This window comes from Rhinopithecus bieti, unplaced genomic scaffold (genome assembly GCF_001698545.2).
Source record: "Rhinopithecus bieti isolate Rb0 unplaced genomic scaffold, ASM169854v2 scaffold_11380, whole genome shotgun sequence".
NCBI classification, from domain to species: Eukaryota; Metazoa; Chordata; class Mammalia; order Primates; family Cercopithecidae; genus Rhinopithecus; species Rhinopithecus bieti.
In genome coordinates, this window is record NW_016807225.1 from 284,513 (window position 1) to 290,813 (window position 6,301).

Here is a 6,301-nt window from a genome sequence, read left to right on the forward strand (position 1 = left end):
TTTTTTTTGAGACGGAGTCTTGCTCTGCCGCCCAGGCTGGATTGCAGTGGCCGGCTCTCAGCTCACTGCAAGCTCCGCCTCCCGGGTTCAAGCCATTCTCCTGTCTCAGCCTCCCGAGTAGCTGGGACTACAGGCGCCCGCCTCGTCGCCCGGCTAGTTTTTTGTATTTTTTAGTAGAGACGGGGTTTCACCATATTAGCCAGGATGGTCTCGATCTCCTGACCTCGTGATCCGCCCGTCTCGGCCTCCCAAAGTGCTGGGATTACAGGCTTGAGCCACCGCGCCCGGCCGGCTGGTCTCAGTTTTGCTGGGCTCAGGCAATCCTCCATCCTTGGCCTCCTTGAAGTGCTGGGATTACAGGCGTGAGCCACTGTGCTCAGCCCTGTACTTGATCTCTTTATGAAAGGAACAGACTCACTTATGCTACTTCTAGATAAAGAAGATTTATTGAAAACGTATATATTGCCGAAGACTGCAGATAAGAAGCCATTAGGCACAGGGACTTTGGCTCTATGAGCTGGCATCTTGCTTTACTTCTCCCAGAGGTCATACAGTCTCTTCTTTACTTCTAACTTTTTCCTATGGCCATGAGAAGCACAGCTCTATATGTCAGTTTACCTCCTGCTATTAAGAGTCTCGGCTGGGCATGGTGGCTCTTGCCTGTAATCCTAGCACTTTGGGAGGCCAGGGCAGGATTGCTTGAGCCCAGGAGTTGAAGACCAGCCTGGACAAGAGAGTGAGACCCCATCTCTACAAAAAATTAAAAATTTAGACAGGTGCGGTGGCCTGTGCCTGTAGTCCTAGCTACTTGAGAGGCTGATGTGGGCGGATTGCTTGAGCCTGGGAGGTTAAGGCTGCATTGAGCCATGATTGTGCCACTGCCCTTCTGTTCAGGTGATGGAGCAAGACCCTGTCTCAAAAAAAAAGTCTCAGTGCGTGGAATCAGATTGTTGTAGTAGGGAAATTGGCCCCATGTGTCTGTTTTGTTTAACTGTTTCATAGGTTGCTGAACAACTGTATGAGTTTCATGTTGCTGTTTTAACATAGTACTATAAACTTAGTGGCTTTTTTTTTTTTTGGGGGGGACAGAGTCTCACTCTGTTGCTGAGGTTGGAGTGCAGTGGCACGATCTCGGCTCACTGCACCCTCTGCCTCCTGGGTTCAAGTGATTCTCCTGCCTCAGCCTCCCGAGTAGCTGGGATTGCAGGAGTGCACCACCATGCCCAGCTAATTTTGTGTATTTTTAGTAGAGACGGGGGTCTCACCAGATTGGCCAGCCTGGTGTCAAACTGTTCTTTTTTTTGTTATTTAGGGGCTGATTATCTTTTCATTATTGAAGACATTTTAAAAAATGAGCAACTTTATTATTTTTATTAACATTCTTTTTTTGTTTTGTTTTGTTTTGTTTTTGAGACGGAGTCTTGCTGTGTCGCCCGGGCTGGAGTGCAGTGGCATGATCTCGGCTCACCGCAAGCTCTGCCTCCTGGGTTCCCGCCATTCTCCTGCCTCAGCCTCCCGAGTAGCTGGGACTACAGGCATCCGCCACCATGCCCGGCTAGTTTTTTGTATTTTTTAGTAGAGACGGGGTTTCACCGTGTTAGCCAGGATGGTCTCAATCTCTGACCTTGTGATCTGCCCGCCTTGGCCTCCCAAAGTGCTGGGATTACAGGCGTGAGCCACGGTGCCCGGCCTATTTTTATTAACATCTAAATAGGTGAAATAGAAGTGTATAAAGTAGGAAGTGAAAAAATGTCCATACAAAGGATTGCTTATTGATCTGCTGTCTAGGTAACAGCAATGTACCAATGTTAATGTCCTGGTTTTGATATTACACTGCAGCTATTTAAGATGTCACTACTGGGGGAAGCTGAGTGAAGGACTGTGTACTTCATTTTATTAATTTTTAACTTTTTTGAAATGAGATCTCTATTGCTGAGGGTGACTGCGGTGGTGTGAATACAGCTCACTGCAGCCTCGATCTCCTAGGCTCAAGCAGTCCTCCCATCTCAGCCTCCCAACTAGCAGAGACAACAGGTATGCACCACCACGCCTGGCTAATTTTTTTGTTTTTTTGTAGAGATGGGGTCTTGCCATGTTGCCCAGGTTGGTTTTGAACTCCTGGACTCAAGCAATACTCTTACCCTGGCCTCCAAAGTGCTGGGATTTCAGGTGTGAGCCACTACATCTGTCTCCATATACTTAAAAAATTTAAGTTTTATTATATTCACACACTATACAATTTACTCATTTAAAGAGTACAATTAAATTGTTTTTAGTATATTCATGGAATTCTGCAACTGTCATTACAATCAGTTTTACAACATTTTCATCATCCCAAGAAGAAACCCTGAACTTACGGTATAATTAGCAATCATTCCCCATTTCCCCTGCTCACCCTGCCCTCAGCTGTATACAACCACTAACCTACTTTTTGTTCCTATAGATTTGCCTATTCTGGCCATTTCATATAAATAAAAACATAACAATATGTTATTCTTTTTTGTTACTGTTAAGAGACAGAGTCTTGCACTGTCACCCAGGCTGGAGTGCAGTGGGGTAATCATAGCTCACTGCTGCCTTGACCTTCTGGGCTCAAGCAGTCCTCTCACCTCAGCTGAGAGCTCCTGAGTAGCTGAGACCATAGGTGTGTGCCACCATGCCCGGCTAATTAAATTTTTTTAAAAAAATTTAAAATTATTTATTTATGAATCATTGCAAAGAATAAACATTTATTTATTTATTTATTTATTTAGAGATGAGGTCTGTTTTTTCTTTTGTCATTTATACTCTTATACTTTCAGGCTCTTTTTTTTTTTTTTTTTTTTTTTGCAGACGGTTTTGCTCTGTCCCCCAGGCTGGAGTGCAGTGGCTCAGTCTCAGCTCACTGCAACCTCCACCTCCTGTGTTCAAGAGATTCTCATGCCTCAACCTCCTGAGTAGCTGGAATCACAGGCATGCGCCACCACACCCAGCTAATTTTTGTATTTTTAGTAGAGACGGAGTTTCACCATGTTGACCAGGCTGGTCTGAAACTCCTGACCTTAGGTGATCCACCCGCATCAGCCTCTCAAAGTGCTAGGATTACAAGTGTGAGCCATCACACCTGGCAGACTCATATCTAAGAAGGCTTTTCCTCACCCAAGGTCACCTCTTGCTATGAGACAGCCCAAGCTGGTCTTGAATTCCAGGGATCCTCCTGCCTCAGCCTCCTGAGTAGCTGGGATTACAGGTGGGAGCTACTGTGCCTGGCATAATATGTGACCTTTTGTGTCGGGCTTCTTTCATTTAGTATATGTTTACAAGGCTCATCATGTTATAGTTTGTACTTCTTTTTATTGCTGAATAATGTTACATTGTATAGATACAGTATCTTATCTGTTCATCAGATGATGGACATGTGGGTTGTTTACACAATTTGGCTATTAGCAATACTTCTGCTGTGAACATTTGTGTATATGTTTTTGTGTGAACTGTGTTTTTGTTTCTCTTGGGTATGTATGTAAGAGTAAAATTACTAGGTCTGTATGACCTAGTACATATACTTACTGTATGTAAGTATATGTTTAACCTTTTGAGGATCTACCAAACTGTTTTCCAAAGGGGCTTTACGTTTTCCAATCCCACCATCAGTGTATGAAGATTCCAGTTTTCCATATCCTCACTAACACTTGTTATCTGTCTTTTTGGTTACAGCCATTCTAGTTGGTGTAAAGCGATAACTCATTGTGGTTTTCTTTTGTATTTCCTTGATGGCTAATAATGTTGAGCATGTTTTTATGTGCTTATTGGTCATTGCATGTCTTTTTTGGAGACATGTCTATTCAGATCTCTTGTGCATTTTAAAAGTTGGATTATCTGTGTTTTTTATTACTGAGTTGTAAGAGTTGTTTATATATTCTCGATATAAACTCCTTGCTGGATATATGATCTGTAAGTATTTTCTTCTATGTTGTAGGTTGTCTATTCTCTTGATGGTATCCATTGAAGCACAGAAGTTTTTAATTTTGATAACGTCTAATCTCTTTTTTTGTTTGTCACTTATACTTTTTTTTTTTGAGACAGAGTCTCGCTCTGTTGCCCAGGCTGGGGTGCAGTGGCCGGATCTCAGCTCACTGCAAGCTCTGCCTCCCGGGTTTAGGCCATTCTCCTGCCTCAGCCTCCAGAGTAGCTGGGACTACAGGCGCTCGCCACCTCGCCCGGCTAGTTTTTTGGATTTTTTAGTAGAGACGGGGTTTCACCGTGTTAGCCAGGATGGTCTCGATCTCCTGACCTTGTGATCCGCCCATCTCGGCCTCCCAAAGTGCTGGGATTACAGGCTTGAGCCACCGCACCCGGCCAATGTCACTTACACTTTCAATACTTTCAGACTCGTATCTAAGAAGGCTTTGCCTCACTTAAGGTCATGAAGATTTAGTCCTATATTTTCTGCTAAGAGTTTTATAGTTTTGATCTAACATTTAAGTCAATAACACATTTTGGGTTAAACTTTGTGTATGAGTATGAGGAAGGGGTCTGTATTAATCAAGATTCTTTAGAGAGACAAGCACAAACACACACATAGGCATGCACCCACAGACATGTACACACATGTATATGAGAGGGGACTTGTAAGAGGAATTGGCTCATGAGATTATGGATTTTTTTTTTTTGAGACAGGATCTCACTATGTCCCTTTAGCTGGAATATGGTGGTGTGATCGTGGCTCATTGCCCTACCTCGAACTCCTGGAATCAAGTGATCCTCCCACTTAAGCCTCTGGAGTAACTGGGACTATAGGCATGTGCCACCATGCCTGGCTAATGTTTGTATTTTTTGTAGAGACAGCGTTTTGCCATGTTGCCCAGAACTCCTGAGCTCAAGCAATCTGCCTGCCCCAGCTTTCCAAAGTGTTAGGATCACAGGTATGAGCCACTGCACCTGGCCGAGACCCTTCTCTTAAAAAAAAAAAAAAAAAAAAAAAGATTTTAGGGGAGGAAAAATGATGGAACAATAGGATTATAATATGAATTGAATTAATGATCTTCACTTAGAACACTCCCAACTTCAAAGCAAAACAAAACCAAAAAAAGTCTTTTTCCTCCAGGGAAGTAAATATTTTGTCTACTTACTCATTTCAGTCTTGAGAATTTTGCCTCTGGGAAGTCCTGTGGATCCTACCTCCTAAATACCTCTCAATTCAGTCAATGTCTTAGTAGTTCCAGAGAAGTCTACCTAGTCTGAATTACCATTGTTTCTTTCCTAATAGGGTAGGTACCCTTGCATACACACGTTGCCCCTTTAAGCCATTTTTCACACTGCAGCCAGAGTGCCAGAGTGATTCTTTTTATAACATCAACTAATTGTGTCACCTTGCTTAAAGTGGTTTAATGGCTTCCCATTAGTTTTGGAATTGAGACCAATCAGCCTTGACATGGTCTAAGAAGCTACATAACCTAGGCTAGGCGCAGTGGCTCATGCTTATAATCCCAGCACTTTGGGATACTGAGTTGGGCGGATAACCTGAGGTCAGGAGTTTGAGACCAGCCTGCCAACATGGTGAAACCCCGTCTCTACTAAAAATACAAAAAATATTAGCCAGGCGTGGTGGCACATGCCTGTAGTCCCAGCTACATGGGAGGCTGAATCAGGAGAATCCCTTGAGCCCGGGAGGCGGAGGTTGCAGTGATTCGTGATCATGCCACTGCACTCCAGCCTAGGCAACAGAGCAAGACTCTGTCTCAAACAAAAAAAAAAAAAAAAAAAGAAGCTACATAACCTGACTCCTTTACCTGTCCAGGCTCAGAGAAACCTGCCAATTACCCTCGCACTGTTGCCTCAGGGGATGTCTTTCTTTTCTAACACATCAGTGCCCCCTTCTGCTTAATCTTTGTATTAATCATGTTTTTAATTTAGTGTATTTTAGGATGTTTTGACATCTTAGGGGGCTTGTGAATCCTAGAGTAACTGTCCCTGGCAGGATTTGCTTATTTTTAGAGATAACAACTTGCATTTAAGTCTTGCCATTCATAAACAAACCAACCAATCCAAAGCCCATATCCCTAAACTCCTCCTGTATCTAACTCACACTCCCCTGCCTTAAATCACCCCAGGGCCAGATGCTGCACAACTTAAGAACCACCCCTGTATATCAGAGCCCTCTGACGTTATTAAAGCTGTCATGTAATATACTCGAGGTTACCTACCCTGCCTTGCCCCTTCTTCCCTGTGGAAACCAAAGATACTTCCTCCTAAAAAAAAAAAAAAAAAAAGAAAGACTCTGGCCCCTCCTCTTCCTCGCTTTTTTGCCCGCTGCGCCCACTCA

General features: G+C 43.5%; 1 protein-coding gene across 6 annotated transcripts in view; it reads left to right on the forward strand.

Annotated features, from left to right (window-relative positions):
• PTGR2 (prostaglandin reductase 2) overlaps nt 1–6,301 on the forward strand; it is a 34,234-nt gene that overhangs the window by 10,075 nt on the left and 17,858 nt on the right. Inside the window, exon 1 of one of the 6 annotated variants that reach the window (XM_017880480.1) lies at nt 3,211–3,229. The exons of the other annotated variants lie outside the window; for them this stretch is intronic. The gene's annotated coding sequence lies outside the window, so the exon portion shown is untranslated. Of the gene's footprint in view, nt 1–3,210; nt 3,230–6,301 lie in introns of those variants that run through there. 6 annotated transcript variants of the gene reach the window in all.